Here is a 16,610-nt window from a genome sequence, read left to right as displayed (position 1 = left end):
TAGTGACAATCACTGCTAAGGTCACTAGCCAGTTTATCCACCACTGGAGTAAGGAAAGATTTGTTAGATTATTCACTCAGAAGACATTCATGCTCCTCAGCTTCTTAAATGAGGTAAAATGACCAGGCAGATGGAATACTGTCTCTTCAATAAATTAAGAGCAGAGCTGTCTTAAGAATTTTCCAACTTTGTTCCTCCAATAAACTCTGCATGAAGAAAGCCAGAAGCTGGTGGCTCATGCCTGTACTCCTAGCTACTCAGGAAGTTGAGATGTGAGGATCCAGGTTCACAGAAAATGTGAACAGAAAATCTCATAGGACTCTTCTTCTTCAATTGACCAAAAAAGTGTCAGAACTGAAGGTGTAGTTCAAATGATAGAGTGTCATCCTTGAGCAAAATTAGCCAAATGAGAGCTGGCAGTCCTCAGTTCAAGCTGCAGTACTGGTGTGCATGCTCACACGTGCACACACACACACACACACACACCAGCATCACCAGTTTATCCAGGAGGATATGGCAAGAAGAAAAACAAAGTTACAATTTACATCTTGGAGGACAGTCATTTATTAAATCTCAGATTTTAGATAGATCTAGAAGAGCAGGTATCTGTCATACCCATTCAGCCTCAGCTCCTGGCATGAAAGGGATTGGATAGTACACTTGGCATGGAGGCTAGCATCTTAAGAAATTTCATTTAACTTTCACCAAAAAGGAGGAGGAGGGAGAGGAGGAAGAGAGAGAGAGAGAGAGAGAGAGAGAGAGAGAGAGAGAGAGAGAGAGAGAGAGAGAGAGAGAGAGAGAGAGAGGGAGTCAGTCATGCCAGACATTCCTCCTTCATTCCCAACTTGTTGGAAAACTAAACTTCCTTTAGCAAGATCCCCTTCAAAACTCTGTGTTCTCTCTGGAAACGGGACAGAGGATTACTGACCAACCATGCCTTCAGTACTTTTCAGGAGACCAGCCTGCAGACTGGTGTGAAGAAATGGGCTGCAGAGACCACAGCGGGATGTGGGATCATTAGTAGGATTCTAAGAGGCTCTGCTTCGCTTTGCTCTTTCCAAGAAGGCTACCAGTGTGCAGGCAGAACTATTGTTCGTACCTGCTAGCCTGAATGCAGACTGAGCCTTGGAGGTGGGGAAGTAAGTCCTGGGCTTTACTTTACTTAACCTTTTGGACCGCGTTCCTAATGAATTTGGATGGGCTCACTGCCAGTCCTGGCTTGCAGCTGCCCCATTTCCTCTGTGGGGCACCTAGAGTAGAGAGCCAAGCTGTCAGTCCACACGGGGACCCCTAAGGGGTTTTGTGCATACGGAATGTGTAGGTCACCTACTGGGTGCCCCTCCGGGGAAGAGGTTTATGAGATTCTTCAGAGGAGGGAGAGGATGGTGGGGCCTCCTTTCCTACCATCATGAAAGCAAGTCACAGGGAGCGCGGAAACCAGAGTTGGAGCCAGTACTTCCTTTCTCTGTCTTTGCCCCTAAAGTAGATCTGCTAATCTTCCCGGGCTGCCAAGGTGAACTGGGGCAAAGACACGAAGTGTGTGTCTCATCAAGGGGGCGCGCTCTTTACTTACAATCATTGGCCGTGCTTTAGCCAGGGCACGACCACCATTTCCTCACCCTCTCCTTCGGTGGGTGTGGTGGTGTGCTCGGGCTGCAGAGCAGGAAGCGCCTGGGTGTGCCTCTCTTAGAGGATAAGTGTGATTCTGTGAGCGAGGGTCTGGTGGATGGATGGATGGATGGATGGATGGATGCTGGGGAGTGACGTCACCTCGCCCCCTCCTCTGCGAGTGTGTGTGTGTGTGTGTGTGCGCGCGCGCGCGCGCGGTGGTGGTGGTGGTGGTGGTGGAGGGGGTCTTGTCCTAATATCCCAGCTCTCTTGCCCATCCCTCCTTAGTCCAGCCCCCTCTGGCCCTTTCAGTGGGTCAGTGGTCCAGAGTCGAGGATTAGCTAGTGGGCACAGCCGGCCTGGTTCTTCCGGGCGCTCGGGCGCACCCACTTTTCCACTCACACGCGGACATCACACACACGCACACACACACGCACACTCCCCCTTAGAGCTGGGGCACGGGCGATTCCGTGGGATCCCCACACACATGAAGAGGATTTTACAAACCACCCAGACGTGGAAACAAAGACAGAAGCCTTTCTCCCATGACTTTCTTGAGCTTTTCCCATTTCATGTCCCCCCACCAAGCCACCGCGCCCGGCCACACTTAAACCACCAGGGCTCGGGCCAGGAGCGCGAGAGGGGCCCCCGGCTGACCACCCCACCTTCCTCCTGGCCCTGGACTGCCCGGGCCCTGCGCGTCCTGCTGGGGGGGTGGTGGGGGTGGTGCTGTCGCCTGAGCCCCTTCTCCCCATCTCCCCTGTCCTCCCCCCCACCGCCCCGGCGGGCCTCAGTTTCAGATTACCTCGCGTGCGCTGGCTTCACTTTTGGGGGGAAAGGAGAGAAGCCGGGGAGGGAGGCGCGCGGGGCGAGGGGGGGGGGCAGCCGAGTTGCTATTTGTGGCCAAAGAATCTGCTTTAAAAGCAACAGCAGCAGCAGCGGCGGCGGCCGCAGCAGCAGCAGCAGCAGGCGGGAGGGAAGAGGAGAGGCGGAGGGAGCAGAGGAGACGCGGCCCCCGACCACCCCCCCCAGCCGCGAGCTGCGGAGCCTCGAGGAGCGGGAGGAGGAGGAAGGGGAGGAAGAGGAGGAGAAGGAGGAGGAGGGGGAGCAGCCCCACCGCGGCTGCGGCGGCGGCGGCAGCTGGAGGAACGGGAGGCGGAGGAAGCGCCGCGAAGCCGCGGGCTCGGAAGGGCCAAGAGGACGGCCCGGGAAGAAGAGGAGGAGGCGGAGGAGGAGGAGGAGGAGGAGAAGACGGGGTAGGGGTGGAGGGAGGGCGGGGGGACGCGCTCCCTCGGATGCTTGATTTCGGGATTTGGGGACTCACTCGCTGACTCTCCTTCACTTCTCCGTTCTGGACGGGCTGGGCGGCGGCGGCGAGCGGCTCGGAGCCCGAGGCAGGGTTGGGGTTGGGGTTGGGTTGGGTGGGGGGGGACTCCCGCGGCCAGCGCCGCTCCACGGCGGGATTGAATTGGCCGCCCGGAGGCGACGGCGCGGGCAGGCGCGGGCTGCGCGGCGGTGGAGTGGAGCGGACGCGGAGGCGCGGGAGGAAAAAAGTGCTGCTGGCGACGCGGGAGGCGGTGGCCACGGCTGCCCGGAGCCAACATGGTCAGGTAAGTCCCTCGGAAGAGCCCCAGGCGCCCAGCCTCCCCTCCTCCGTGCGTGTCTGGCTTTCCCACTGCCCCGAGATCGCCAGTGCGCCCGGCTCCGGGGCTGCCGGCGCTTCCCTGGCCCGAGCCCCGCGCGCCCGCCGGCCCCGCGCCCGGGGCACCCGAGCGCACACTTTTGCTCTTCTGAACCTCCTCGGACGAGATCCTCCCACGCGGGGGTTCACGTCTCGCCGGAAACCTTTAGATCCCCCCCCTCACACACTCCCTGGAGACAGAGCTTTGGGGGTGTCTGGGTATGTGAATTTGGAACGACCCCGGATCTTTTCCTGCTAGAGTGGGCACAGTAGAATTGGGGCAAGGGGTGAAGGGGGGAGTCTTGGATGGATGGGGCAATCCGATCTAACTCAAGCTCTGGATAATTACAGATTTATTAATTTAAGGCTGAGATGAGTGGGGTTTTTTTGTGTGTGTGTGGGGAGGGTGGGCTGGTGAGGGTGAGGGGGCGATTTCTTTTTCTTGGCTCTTAACTAGTGGGGAGGAGGAGTCCTCTAGCAGGGAACTAAAGTCCTCCCTGGCTGCCATTTGAGGAGGTGGTGGGGGGATAGTTGGGGAGACCTTTCCCAGGCAGAATCAAAGCTCGGAGCCCCTCTTACTGCTTCAGGGGAGGAATCTGGTCTCCTGACACACACTGGTTCCACGGGGACTGGTTCACAGAACGCAGGGGTTGTCATGAAGAGTTAAAGTTGTAGGAAACAGTTCAAAAAGAAAGCCAAGAATACAGCAGAGATTGACTTCGCATGGATTTATGGTCGCTTTTTTCAGTTTTTGTTTTAATCGAGGTAGGGCAGAGGGAGAACTTGCTTTCTTTCTCTGCTACACGGATACTAGTTAAAAAAAAGAAAAAAAGCATTAAGAAGCCAAACCGGACTCTTGTCTTGCTTAAGATGAAAAGAAATATTGTTGAGTTGGGCTTTCATTAATTGGGTGCTCGAGGATTCCAGAGTAGTGTGGTTCTTCAAACCCCGGCCTGTCACAATGTATTATTTCTCGTTTTCTCTGAGTGCAGACTTGCCAAATATCCTCTCTGTTCTAAGTATCGTAGAAGGATCCCCCAGACTCATCTCACAGCCTGCCCTTTCAATACCTAGAATGACTCGATGGGTTGCTCTCCCCTGATAATAATAATAATAATAATCATAATCATAATCATAATAAATAGTTGCTGCTGTTAAGACACAGCACCGAGACTTAATAGTTCACACGATTTGAGCCCCTTAAATAACTAACTACTAACTGCTTATGACTTGAGATAGATTTGCTGTTGAACTTAGAGAGCTGCAAACATAGACTTTACCCTTTGGTGTATTTTCTCTACTCTGTAGCACTTATGGGTAGTTACTTCAAACGTAGATTCTTTTGACCATCTGGGCTATTTCTTTCTTTCTTTTTTTTTCTGTTTCAAAGTACACACTATCACTGAACTTGACTTAAACTAAGGCAACATACCAAGACTCAAAACGTTCACATTTTCAAGGACCATTAGGTAATACCGGTCCAAAGACTATATTTTGCAGGTAACATGATGATATCCAGGGAAATGTTCAGTAGCAATCATATTTATTATGTAGGCATATTTCGTCATATGCCTCAGATAGATAAAACTAGTAAAGAGAGAACGCATTTTCGATGCTCTATATATGAATTCTCGAAACCAATCTAAGTGGACAATAAAATTTTTTCCTACCTCCCTCCTCCCAAAATTATATATTGTATTTTGTTTTTCAATGGAGCCAGCAATTCTGTGACAGATTTCTTAAATTCACCCTCATGCTATCAGCTATTATTGTACTTTCAAAGTGTGAAATTGACAAGCTGGTCACTTTCATGAATTCAGCTGTCAGACTGTGTCCAGTTAAAAATTGCTAAAAGCTGTAAATGTGCCTGCCTGGAATTTTCTTTTGTGAAGGAAAGACAGAAAAGGGATGAGAGCCTAAGGGACGCTATTAATTGTAAATCTTTAAAAATAGATACAATGACATGTGGGTTTTATCACTAGCTGTTGTTGGGCAACACATTCAGATTTCTATCACTGTAAAGGTGCTGTTTAGTTATTTATCTAATTGTAAAGAGTGAGAAATTGGCATAAAAACCCTCAGTACAAGTAATATAATCAGAATACAGTTGAAATAGGAAAGGGGCCTGTTTCACATGAGGTTTAATATAATCAGTTTTGTATTACTTTCATGACATGTAAAAAGGTAAAGAATCGACTGTTTTATTAGAGAGGTTATGTAATAAAAATATTCTTCTTGGGCCAGTGCAGTTGGACAGTTAGGGAAGTAATGAAATGAACCAATCTATTTTTATAAATATACATTGTACTAGATAATTACAGATGTGAAACCTGCTTGCATTATGAAAAGCAGTGTTTTGATGTGCCTTTTGATATTGACATCCAATGAGAACCAAAATATCTCAAAGTGGAGAACTAAGAATTAGAGTCCTCTCATCTGCTGCTATTTGCTAAGCCACTAGGGGCCTGTATAACTTCTTAAATCCAGAAGATACCCTGGTATGCAAAAGCAAACCCTTCCTAGAGAGACATCTTTTAAAAATTCCAGTAGGTAATCCCTCAAGTTTTCTTTTGTCTTTCTGTCTGCCTTTCTTTCTTTCTTTCTGTCTGCCTTTCTTTCTTTCTTTCTTTCTTTCTTTCTTTCTTTCTTTCTTTCTTATACATTCAATCATATTTGATGTTTGTCACAGGCAGACTGAAAGATATTTTTCAAGGATTTATTCAGGATTTCTCTGACACTATAATTTTCTAAGGGTGATTTTTCCCCCTTCATTTAGAGTATGGAATGAAAAAGAGAGTTATTTGTGTACATGTAGATATGATTCCAGCTTCTTAGACTATAGCAGGATAAACAGGAAAGAACACTAATAACATTTCCTTATTGGCCTGATAAGAATACTATTTGCATAATGTCGAGTTAAAAGATAAATGAAGTGAAATTATTTTAAGGGAAAGGGAGTCATAGATGGATGGTGTGATTCAAAGAGCTTTCTGTGGGCTGTGCAAGTTTGTATGGAAGGAGACTGTGAGGCTGTGACTACAGTGTAGTCAGCATTTCAGGGGCCCGGGCTTGAAGACGCACTCTACATTTTTAAATGTCAGTTTTACAAATTTGAAATGAACCAGCCATGCTAGTCTTGATTGACATTAGACAATAAGGTCAAGTACACTTACACTGATCTTTTGTTGATTTTCAGTTTTTCAAACTGACAAGGGAGACTATTTGTAAAAGAGAGTAATGCAAACATTTGCATATAGGATTTCTTTCAGACCGTAGTTGATATATCAAGCCACTGAACAATTCTATACTTACAGTCTATAGATAAACAAGAGTTCATGAACACGCCTGTATATAGAATGCCAGTTGTAAAGAGAGTGATTGTGCGAGGTGGTTTTATTTGTTCAAAAAGCACCTGGTTTTCAGTTTGTTTGTGGGAGTCTGTAGTTGAGGCTTGTTTGAGTTATAGGTTGTGATCCTGAGATTTTAAAGATTGCTAATTTCACATTTATATAACTCTATATAGATAAAACCTTGGACCTAGTACATTTTGATTCCCTAAAATTTCTAGGAATGGACTTTACCTTTGCTATACTTTACTAAAATTCATGGCCACAAAGTGTACATTTAATGCTTATATTACAAGCCCAGATAGATAAGGTGCTACTGATAAAAGTATAATTTTCAATTTTCTTAGAGTTATCAAAGAATTCCTTCCCCCACTACCACTATTCTCATAGAGGGAAGGCAGTTTGGGGTTGGCATGCTTAGTGTGAGTAACTGAGCTATGCCTTAATCCAGACCTACTGCGTGTCTCTTATTGTACCATGGAGTTATTTACATTTCATTTGGTTAATCTCTGTTCAGTTAAATTTCTTGCAAGAATATCTTCAAGGAAAGCCATTGACTTGGTGATGTCACAAAGGCAATGTTCAGCCTCAAGCAAAGTCAGTGTTATAAAAACATTCAGTTTTGTATTATCATTGATTTGCCAAGTAAAAGCTAAGGCATAAACTGTTACCTGTGTGAACCACAAGATTGAGAATTTCTGTATAACACACAAGATACTGAAATCTGATCATGTGAAAGAAGATGCCTTAGAAGGGAATTGTCAGTAAATAGTCTTTCAACAAACATTGTATAATTGTCTATAATTTTATAATCCAGTGACATTTCTACCAAAGGATATGTTTGTTTGAGGATCTTTTCTATATGGATAATTCATTTGCTTCTAATCAGTAGTTGATAACCTTTATTAAAGTGCCATCCTTGGCTTGCAAATTGTTTCAGTGGAGAACATGACCAAATTTGTCCTCCTGTTTCAGAAAAGTAAAAGTTCTAGCTCTCCATAATTAAGCCCTTGAGAAAGATAACTAGAAGAATATATGACTCAAGCTTACAGTCATTTAATATGAAATGATAACCTCACATATAAAAGTTCAGCCTTTATTTTGTGTCATCTGTCTTGGGAAGGTCAAAGAGCAAATGCTCGTATGTTATAGCAGACGGTGACCTAATGTAATCTAAACAATAATCATGACAGTAATTGGTCACTGATGCATTAATGATACAGCATTCTTACACGACACATGTCACAAAATCACCTCTCAGGCCTCAGTCCCTTGTTTTCTCTTTAATAAATTACCTGTGCAATTTGAAACTTTTCCAGTTTTTCTCTTACCATTTTATTCATGAAATGCCTTTTAGACTTAAGCATGAAAGTCAATTAAGAATTATGTTTACATCCATTGCCACATTTCTCAAAGCCACTCACACCGGGAAAAATAGATTCAAATAATGGTATCTCTCCTCTCCTCTTTCTCAAATAATTAACAGCTTTCTGTTCATTTATTTCTCTTCAGTCCTGGTATATTTAATAGGTGCTGATGGATACTAGTTAGTTGGTGCATAGCTTTCTGAATATTAGCAAAACAAAACCAAAACAAACCACAGCTTTCTCGGGGCTTTTTAAAACCCATCTCATTAATCAAAACACTATATGGTGTAGACTATAAATTAATAAAAGAGGCAACCATCTGGAAAGCTAAGACAGCCTAATCTGAAGCAGGGGGGTGGGGCTGGACATGGCCACTAGCCTACAAAGAATATGAGATAATTCAGTTGTTCCCCACCTGTACCAATCGCACCTTGTTCTCCTTCACAAATGATAGTATTCATGGGCTGGCCCTCTTAGGCTCTTTCAGCATGGGTGAAGTATCAAGAGCTGAAGTAGCATCTGAGCACAGATGCTTCTCTTAATTCTTCAAATTCACTGGCCAGAAAAGCTTCTTAACTTTGGTTCTCTGACATTCAGATAACAATGTCAGCAATCTGGCGACCTTTACCACATTGCTGTTTACTCGACTGAAGGTTGGTAAACCTGTCAGTGTCATGAGACTGATCGAATTTATAAAATCTTAATTGTCTTTGTTTTCTTTTCTTCTTTTTTTTTTCAACAGCCTTTGAGCTATGTTCCTTCACAAAGCTGTAGCTAACTACATTGAGATCTGTGAATTGTGTTTAGAGCACAGTAGTTTCCAGTCTTGTATTGATATTTGGAGAGAAAATTGTTTAGAATATATAAAATGGTCATCTGGACTCATTGGGTCATAAAGAAATATGTTGGCCAGTTTCCTTCCTTTTTCTCTTCTGTGAGAAGAGAAATTTGCTGTCAAAGAACTGAGTCTGTTCTTTGGTTCTGTCACTCAGTACCTGAAGGATCATGGGAGTAATGAGATAACATTTCAGAGTCTCAGTTTCACCATCCGTAGCATGTAGAGTATATATGATCTAATGCAATAAGGGATAAGAATTTATCTCGAATGTTTTTTTTTTCTTTTGAGGATTTCAGTCATGGAATGAATTTAAGTCATGGGATGAATTTAAAGTCTGTTGGATATGGGTGTCTGTGTATACTTAACCTTGCTGGCATTCTGCCATGGACTTGCTGTAATTATCACTGATTCTAGAACAATCTTTCCTGCCCAGTATGTTCACTGAAGTCTGTGCCTATTAGCATGCCATAGCATATTATCTCAGAAAGCTTTCAAAGTAAAAGCTAGAGATGATTTTTACCTAGAATGTACACAGAGAGCATTTCCTTTAAAAGCCAAGGATGTATTAATAGATTCCTGAGGATAGCTGATGTAGAACTGCAGTTTGAGAGAAGAAATGTCTAGAAAAGAAGTTAATTAAAATTCTGAACCAAAATAAGAGTTTTTTCCCCTCCTCTCCCTTAATGGCAGTGCATCTTAGAAAGCTGCTGCTCAGGCTTTTGCCCTGTGCAGCTGTCCTTTCCTGAAAGATCAGGTTTCAAGAGCAGTGATGGATGGTGGGTGTCTGTAGCCAGTTGTGGGGTTTGCTCCGAGGTCAAATGTATTGATGGAGGATAGGAATTTACTGCCTTCTGTCCTTCCTTGAGATCTGCCAGTACAATCTTACTGGAAGAAATTAGACTAGACACATCAAATCCTGATGGCCCATTATAGGTCACAAACATTTGTGTTGAAAGTTTAAAATACACATTTTCTTTACCATATTCCTAATTCCTACCCCCAGAAAGGATTCTGTTGATTGCACACTGTATATTTCTTGTTATATATAGAGACCCTGCGCACTCTGAAGAAACATATTCTAACTTCTTGTAACAAAAACATCAATGAAATATTATTCGAGGACTTTAGGAGAAACAAATTAATTGTAGTTTACTCATTGAAATTTCTATAGTTGAAATATGTGTGATCTGTTAGACACATAATCTTTTTTTCTCCGGTCCTGGGGCTTGAACTCAGGGCCTGGAGACTAGCCTTGAGAAAGCTTTCTTGAGCCACAACACTGCTTCTGGAATTGAACTTAGAGCTTTGTGCTTGCTAGGCAAGCACTCTACCACTAGGCCACACTCCCAGCCTAGATATGTAATCTTATATCTTACTTTCAATATTTACCAGGATTATTTGACTAGCTGAGGATAGTCTATTGGGGATACTTTAAAGACTTGAAATCTGCTAATATGTCATTTTTATTTTTTGCTTGAGAAATGGGCTATCTGAAATTGTAATTTTTCCCCAGAGAAACAAAGTATTTGAAGTAACATATCCTGTGGATGAAGTTATTCATGTTATTCTTCTTTTGCTCTTACCTTCTTCATTAACAAGATTTCCTACTCATTTGATATTTTGTCCACTATGTGTCTAGCTCCTACCTACAGACTTCCTCAGATCTCTGCCTGTGCAGTCTCCTACCCACCTATCACAGAACCAATGATTCATGCATAGATGTCCCTCAAAATAAGTTTCCTAGTATCTCTGTAGAGTTCCATCCCTAAAATTCTGTGGCTTCTTAGATGACTAAGAAATGTTAGGCTGTGTTGTGTCCTAAACTTTATTTTATGCATCTCTTGAAATGTCTTCTATCTGTCACCGAGTCAGCTTTTCTTTCCTCATATCTCATCATCTGACTTAGCCCTTGATGACAGAGTGCCACCTTCCCCTTTTCCTTTCTTTATTTCATTTTTTGTTCCAATTTTGGAGACTCTTCCTGTTATTTAGTTATCTACCCCTTTCCCTTTCTAACTTTACCAAGTGTTTGCATGTCAGCACTGCATGTGTGACTTCCTGTGTGGTCTTTGCATTTTTGTTTCTTCTCTTTAATTCTTGCTAAATATTGCTTGCTGAAATGCAGACTTTATCAAGTCTATAATCCAGTGATAAATACACAGCACAGCAGGTCTAGCATTTTGCATCCTAACTCTAATTTGCATGTTCCTCTCTCTCGCTCTCCTCATTTCCCAGGTACTCTGCTCTTCTGTAGCATCAGATTTTTGCTGTTATACTTGGGGAGTCTCTGTTCTTGGACATTTTTTAAAAAATTATATTAACACCACTGTTTCTAGAGCCCCCTTTTTTCTTGATCAGCTGCTCTAATTTTCATCCATTGAAATGTTCCTAATTATTCTCTCATTTTCTAATGCTTAGCTCATGTGTTCTGTCTTTTTTTTCGCTGAATTGAACTAGAGAGATTTGAGTTGAATTTAATTGAAATCATGAATATGCAGAATAATCATTAAATCTTCTGCTGATGCTCCAGATTCTGAGATAGGTGAAAATCAATATTCTTATGTGAGGAAAAGTATTCTTAAGTATTCATTTCTTTTTTCTTTCTCTCTTTTTCCATTTCATTTTTTTCCTACTAGTACTGGAGTTTGAACTTAGGACCTGGGTGCAATCGCTCAGCTTTTTCCTCAAAGCTGGCTCTCCTCCCCTTGAATTAGCCAGCATTTTGCTTGTTAAGTGGAAATAAGAGTCTCATGAACTTTCCTGCCTGGGCTGGCTTTGAACCACAATTCTCAGATCTCAGCCTCCTGTGTAGCTAGGAGTACAGTTGTAAGCTACCAGAATTTGGCTTCTTTTATATTTTTGATATTATAGATATGGTAATGGGGTAAAGTATGAAAGTATTAATAGTGATATTTACTAAAATTTACTGTGCACTTACTGTGTTTCATATATTCTCTTCACTTCTTTACTTTTAGCATCATGTTATTCTTTAAAAAATAATAGATCCTGGGAAAACCAAGACGGGTGGGGGGTGTGGGGGGAGGGTAATGAGTACCAAGACATGTGAAAGGGTATCAGTGTATGTGAATTAATGCACCTTTTATCTGGCAAATATCATGTAACCCTTTTATTAATTACAATAAAAAATTAAAAAAAATAATAGATCCTTCCCTGTCAGTTTTAAAGAAAGGAAACTTTATCAATTGAAAGATTAAATAAATGAAACGAAGATAGGAATAAAAGCCAATACTTTAGGTCAATCATCTCAATTTTTATCTCCTCTAATTTTAACCTTTTCATTTTTGTGCATGACAAAACTTTTAAAAATTATGCCATAAATTCTAGAGAAGGATATCCAATGGCATTGTTGCTGTTATGACACGTTTAAAGAAAGTTTTAAGTAATCTGTAGGTCATCTCCATATCATTTCCATAGAGTTTTTTCTTTATTTTTCTGTCTGGGCATTTGCAATGTTGAAAACATTGTTTTTTCCTTACAAATTAGTTTTGGGCCAAATGACTTTTTTTTTTTTGCCAGTCCTGGGCTTGAGCTCAGGGCTTGAGCACTGTCCTTGTAGTTTCTCAAGGTTAGAGCTCTACCATTTGAATCTCAGCACCACTTCTGGCTTTTTTCTATGTATGTGGTACTGAGGAATCTAACCCAGGCCTTCATGCATGCTAGACAAGCATTCTACCACTAGGGCGAACTCCTGGCCCCCAAATGACTTTTTTGAGTGGTTAATTTCTGGTGATAACATTTTATGTTTTATGGCTGCTGACTTTGCTACCTGAACTTTGGGATCAATTGTGGAGCTGAAGTGGTTAAACAAAGTACACCAAAAACAGTCTTTAAGATCACAAAGGCTGCCATTGTCATAGCCGCCAATAGGTAGGGAATGAAAAGCCTTTTTATAAGGAGAAATATAGTTCCAACAGGAATATCTGAAGACCAGCCACCCATCAAAGAAATGGAATTATGCCAAGCGACTGATATATAGGCATTCTATATGTTGGCCGCCTGCCCTGCGCTATTTTATCTGAAAACCTTTTGTCCGTTACAGTGTCTTCTAAAATATTGTGTTTCCATTGCTCATTTCATGATCAGTAACAGGTGGGTGATTTGATCAACACTTCTTCATTGACACCTACTTTATGAAACTTTAGTTTGGAGAGAATTTGGGGCTAGACTTCAGAGGACTGTTTTCTGATTAATCATAGTTTTATAAATGAGAAGCATACAGGATGTTATATTTGCTTGATGATTTGCAAAATTATTTTTCCTAGGACAAGGCACTCTGACATTATTAAATCAGACCTAGTACATAAAATAGTATTGCATGGATAATATTTATTTATTCCACGCATCTTACAGAATCTCAGTACCTTGTCTTCTTTGCCAGTGTTGTAAGATATGTTTCTATAGGTGGATAGATGTCTATTTGGTCATGTATTTTTCTACAGACTAATCCCTGAGCATAAAGTGTGGGAACCACAGAACAGGATGTGCAGTCTTCTGTGGGAAATATGTGGGGAGCACTTTTCTACAGCTGCACCCTTAATATGCTTTGTAATAAAAGTACTGATTAATTAAGAAAGACACATTTAATAAATGCTCAGTGTTTTTAAAGAATCCACAGTGATTGCCTTAGGAAGTGATTGACAGCTTGGTGCTGGTAGCTCAGGCTTATAATCCTAGGTACTTGAGAGGCTGAGGAGGTGGTGCTATGGCTCAAGTGGTACAGTGCTAGTCTTGAGCTGAAGAGCTTAAGGACAATGCGCAGGCCCAGAGTTCAAGCCCTATGACCAACCAGGGGGGTGGGTGAGAGAGAGAGAAAGAGAGGCAGGGTTCACTATATTTTACCTCTTGTCTGAATTCTCTGTTAGCAAGCCTTAACTGAGTCAGATCACTGGAATGACTGTTATCACAAAGTTTGAAGTCTAGGAAAAACTGACGAGTCAGAGATGTCCACCCAGTAAAGAGCCTGAGGAGTTCTGAGGGATGAAAAGATATCGGTCTGATTGTCTACACATTAAATTCAGGAAAAAAGGAAAAGAAACTCAAACATGATCAAGTCATTGCCCTGATATTCTGGATGAATGAAGTGAATAATGTGTCAAGGATTCTTCCATAGTGAGGTTCTTGATATATGCCTCTGAATGGCATTGCCAAATTAAGATGGCAAATTTAATAAATGCTGCTATTGCCTGTGCAAGGACTACTTTTAGAAACAGAATTATAACACCATTGTCCAACTTCTTAATAATAACAATAACAAAAGAAGTGGCTGTTTAGGTTTATTTGAATCTGACTTTTATTATTGTCCAGATCTGTCTTGAATTGAGCCTTTCAGATCGCTCAATGGCTCCTCCTTTTCTTCTGTACAAATATCTCTTAGCAAGAGGGGGTTGGCTTTTCTTTGACAGATTCTAGCCAGCACCTGGATCTTGATTTCCAGCTACCTTACCATTGTGAATAGTTTTCTCCCCACTCTAAGGAGACATGTATCAGAGCCAGGCTGCACTTCTTGCCATCTCCCAAATGTACCACTTTGACTCTTTCTATTGTAATTTTGAGCATTTTCTTCTTTGTTTGTCTCCCTTATCAGAGTTCCCAGAAAAATCAGAGATGAATTAGCTCTTGTCCCAAACCTTACAACCCATAGATTTAATTCATACTCTTAATGATAATATTGTCAGGTGCTTCTCAATAATAAATTTTCTTTTATTTGAGCATGTTCTACTTACCTTGCTCCTTACCAAACAAAGCCAAATGTGAGTCGACTGTGTATATGCACTCATATGCCACTAGACAAGACAAATCTGCCTTTACATCTGGCTGTGGTAGGAATTCCCAGATGCACTTAATTCTGACACATGGTCATTATTGAACCAAAAGCCATTGCCTGGCACGATTATAGCTCTTATTTGTTTTCGTTTTAAGGGGCCTCATCCTGGCTGCCAAGTGTACAACAGGTGCCTTAGTTTTATACTTGCCAATCTGTTGTTATTCAAATGACCGCCCTAACAGAGACTAATGGTATCTAATAAAATTGATCTCAGTTCTGGCAAGCCTGGCTCACCAGACTAAAAGCAATAGGAACAGCAATGTGGAAATATGCTGGTGGGAACTCAGCTTGGTGAAACATACATTCTTCTGAGTGGGAGATGGCATATGTCTGACACATAGGGCACTTGTTTGTATGTTTAGCCATGGCTGTTTTCTGAAACCCAGTGCTGTGTGAAGCCCAGGATTTGAAACATCTAATCTTATGTTAGATGGACCCCTGGGTGGAATGGGAACAAGACTGGCTGTGCCAGCTTATCAATGAATGGCTGTGCCATGCCTGTGATGCACAGCCAGGCAGTATGTTCATGCCAAACAGCTGGCGTGTATGATGGTGTGCATTTCCCAGTTTCATAAGGCTTGAATTGCCCATCATCAGAGATAGCCAGAAGAGAAGTGTGCCAGTTTGCAGTAGGAGCTAATGGTTGGCTACTATGTTCAAATAGTCTCTGGGATTTTTATGACTTTTGTGTGTGTGTTGTATGTTTTATAGGATTCAGGCCAATGAAAACTTTGCCACCAGAAGAAATAATTTGTCTGTGTATTTGTTTGTCCATGCTCCTATCCATTCACTTGTTTTTATGCCAGCTGGTGCTTGAACCCAGTGCCTCTTTCATTCAGCTTTCTATGCTCAAGTCTGGTACTCTACCAGTTAAGTCACACCTTTACTTCTGGCTTTTGCAAGTTAATTGTGATAAGAGTCTTATGGATTTTTCTGCCTTGGATAGTTTCAAATTGTGATCTTATGAGCCCATCTGGGCCATCAGTGCCCAGTTTGGAAATAATCTCTTGACAGTAGTCAATTTACACTCTTCAAAAGGTTGAGATAAATGCTGGAACCAGTTCCCACAGATACTAAGAAGTTCAACATTTTCTACTTTATCTACCTAGATTTTAGAGACCTCATTCCATTCATTCAATCATCTCCATTTGTGCATTTATACTTTTATATAATGTATATTAAACAGAACTGCATGCTGGGCAAAACACTTGCAATGACTATTGGCACTGACACATTTCAGAGACATGGAATTTTATGGTTTGGGGAAATTTGTGCTGGTAGGAACTTCATTTCCAGTTGGAGACTTTGGCATTGTCATGTGGAAAAACACTACTCCTATTCCATCATGTAGGTGCAGCTTGCAGATTTCCTTGAATAGTAATGATAGTTACTGAAATAGGAGAGAGGGGTTGGAACTCTGTGTGTGTATTACTCTTCACTTTGCTCCTGTTAATTGAACTCATTTAATTTCCTGTGACCTAGCACAGGGAATAATTCTTAGGTCAGAATTTGGCTATTATTGGATCATCTTTTTGTATTATTTATACCCATCTTCCTTGAGAAAGGATTTGCCGCAGCTCTTAAATCATATGCTTCATTATCCTTAATAAATCACCTTGGTAGAGCAGACAATGGATTATTGTACAGATGGTTAGTTTCTATGAGAAAGTTTTAAAAGTATGTATCATCTTGGCTCCAGTGTGAAGGATATTTTATTTTAGGACATTTTAAAAATGATTAAAAAAAACTCTTTAAGGAATATTCCATCCAATTATTCACTTAGTGGCTACTATGCATATTTTTAAAAATATAACAGATAAAAAAGGTACATGTGATGAACATTTCTTAACAAATTCGTTCAGAGTTTTTGACTTCAAAATAGTCTTCATTGTTCAGAAGAAAAGACATAGTTATGCCATTGGAT

The 16,610-nt window shown here is 41.8% G+C and overlaps 1 protein-coding gene across 26 annotated transcripts in view; it reads left to right on the top strand.

Moving 5' to 3' along the window:
• Window positions 1–16,610, top strand: part of Ptprd (protein tyrosine phosphatase receptor type D) — a 634,177-nt gene that overhangs the window by 143,102 nt on the left and 474,465 nt on the right. For 25 of the 26 annotated variants that reach the window (XM_090329988.1, XM_090329980.1, XM_090329984.1 and 22 more), the window contains exon 1: window positions 3,035–3,218. The exons of the other annotated variant lie outside the window; for it this stretch is intronic. The gene's annotated coding sequence lies outside the window, so the exon portion shown is untranslated. Of the gene's footprint in view, window positions 1–3,034; window positions 3,219–16,610 lie in introns of those variants that run through there. 26 annotated transcript variants of the gene reach the window in all.

This window comes from Megascapheus bottae, chromosome 3, assembly GCF_031878675.1.
Source record: "Megascapheus bottae isolate mThoBot1 chromosome 3, mThoBot2.hap1, whole genome shotgun sequence".
Taxonomy (NCBI): domain Eukaryota; kingdom Metazoa; phylum Chordata; class Mammalia; order Rodentia; family Geomyidae; genus Megascapheus; species Megascapheus bottae.
Note: the sequence above shows the minus strand (reverse complement) of the source record. Positions and strands in the feature narration are given on the sequence as shown.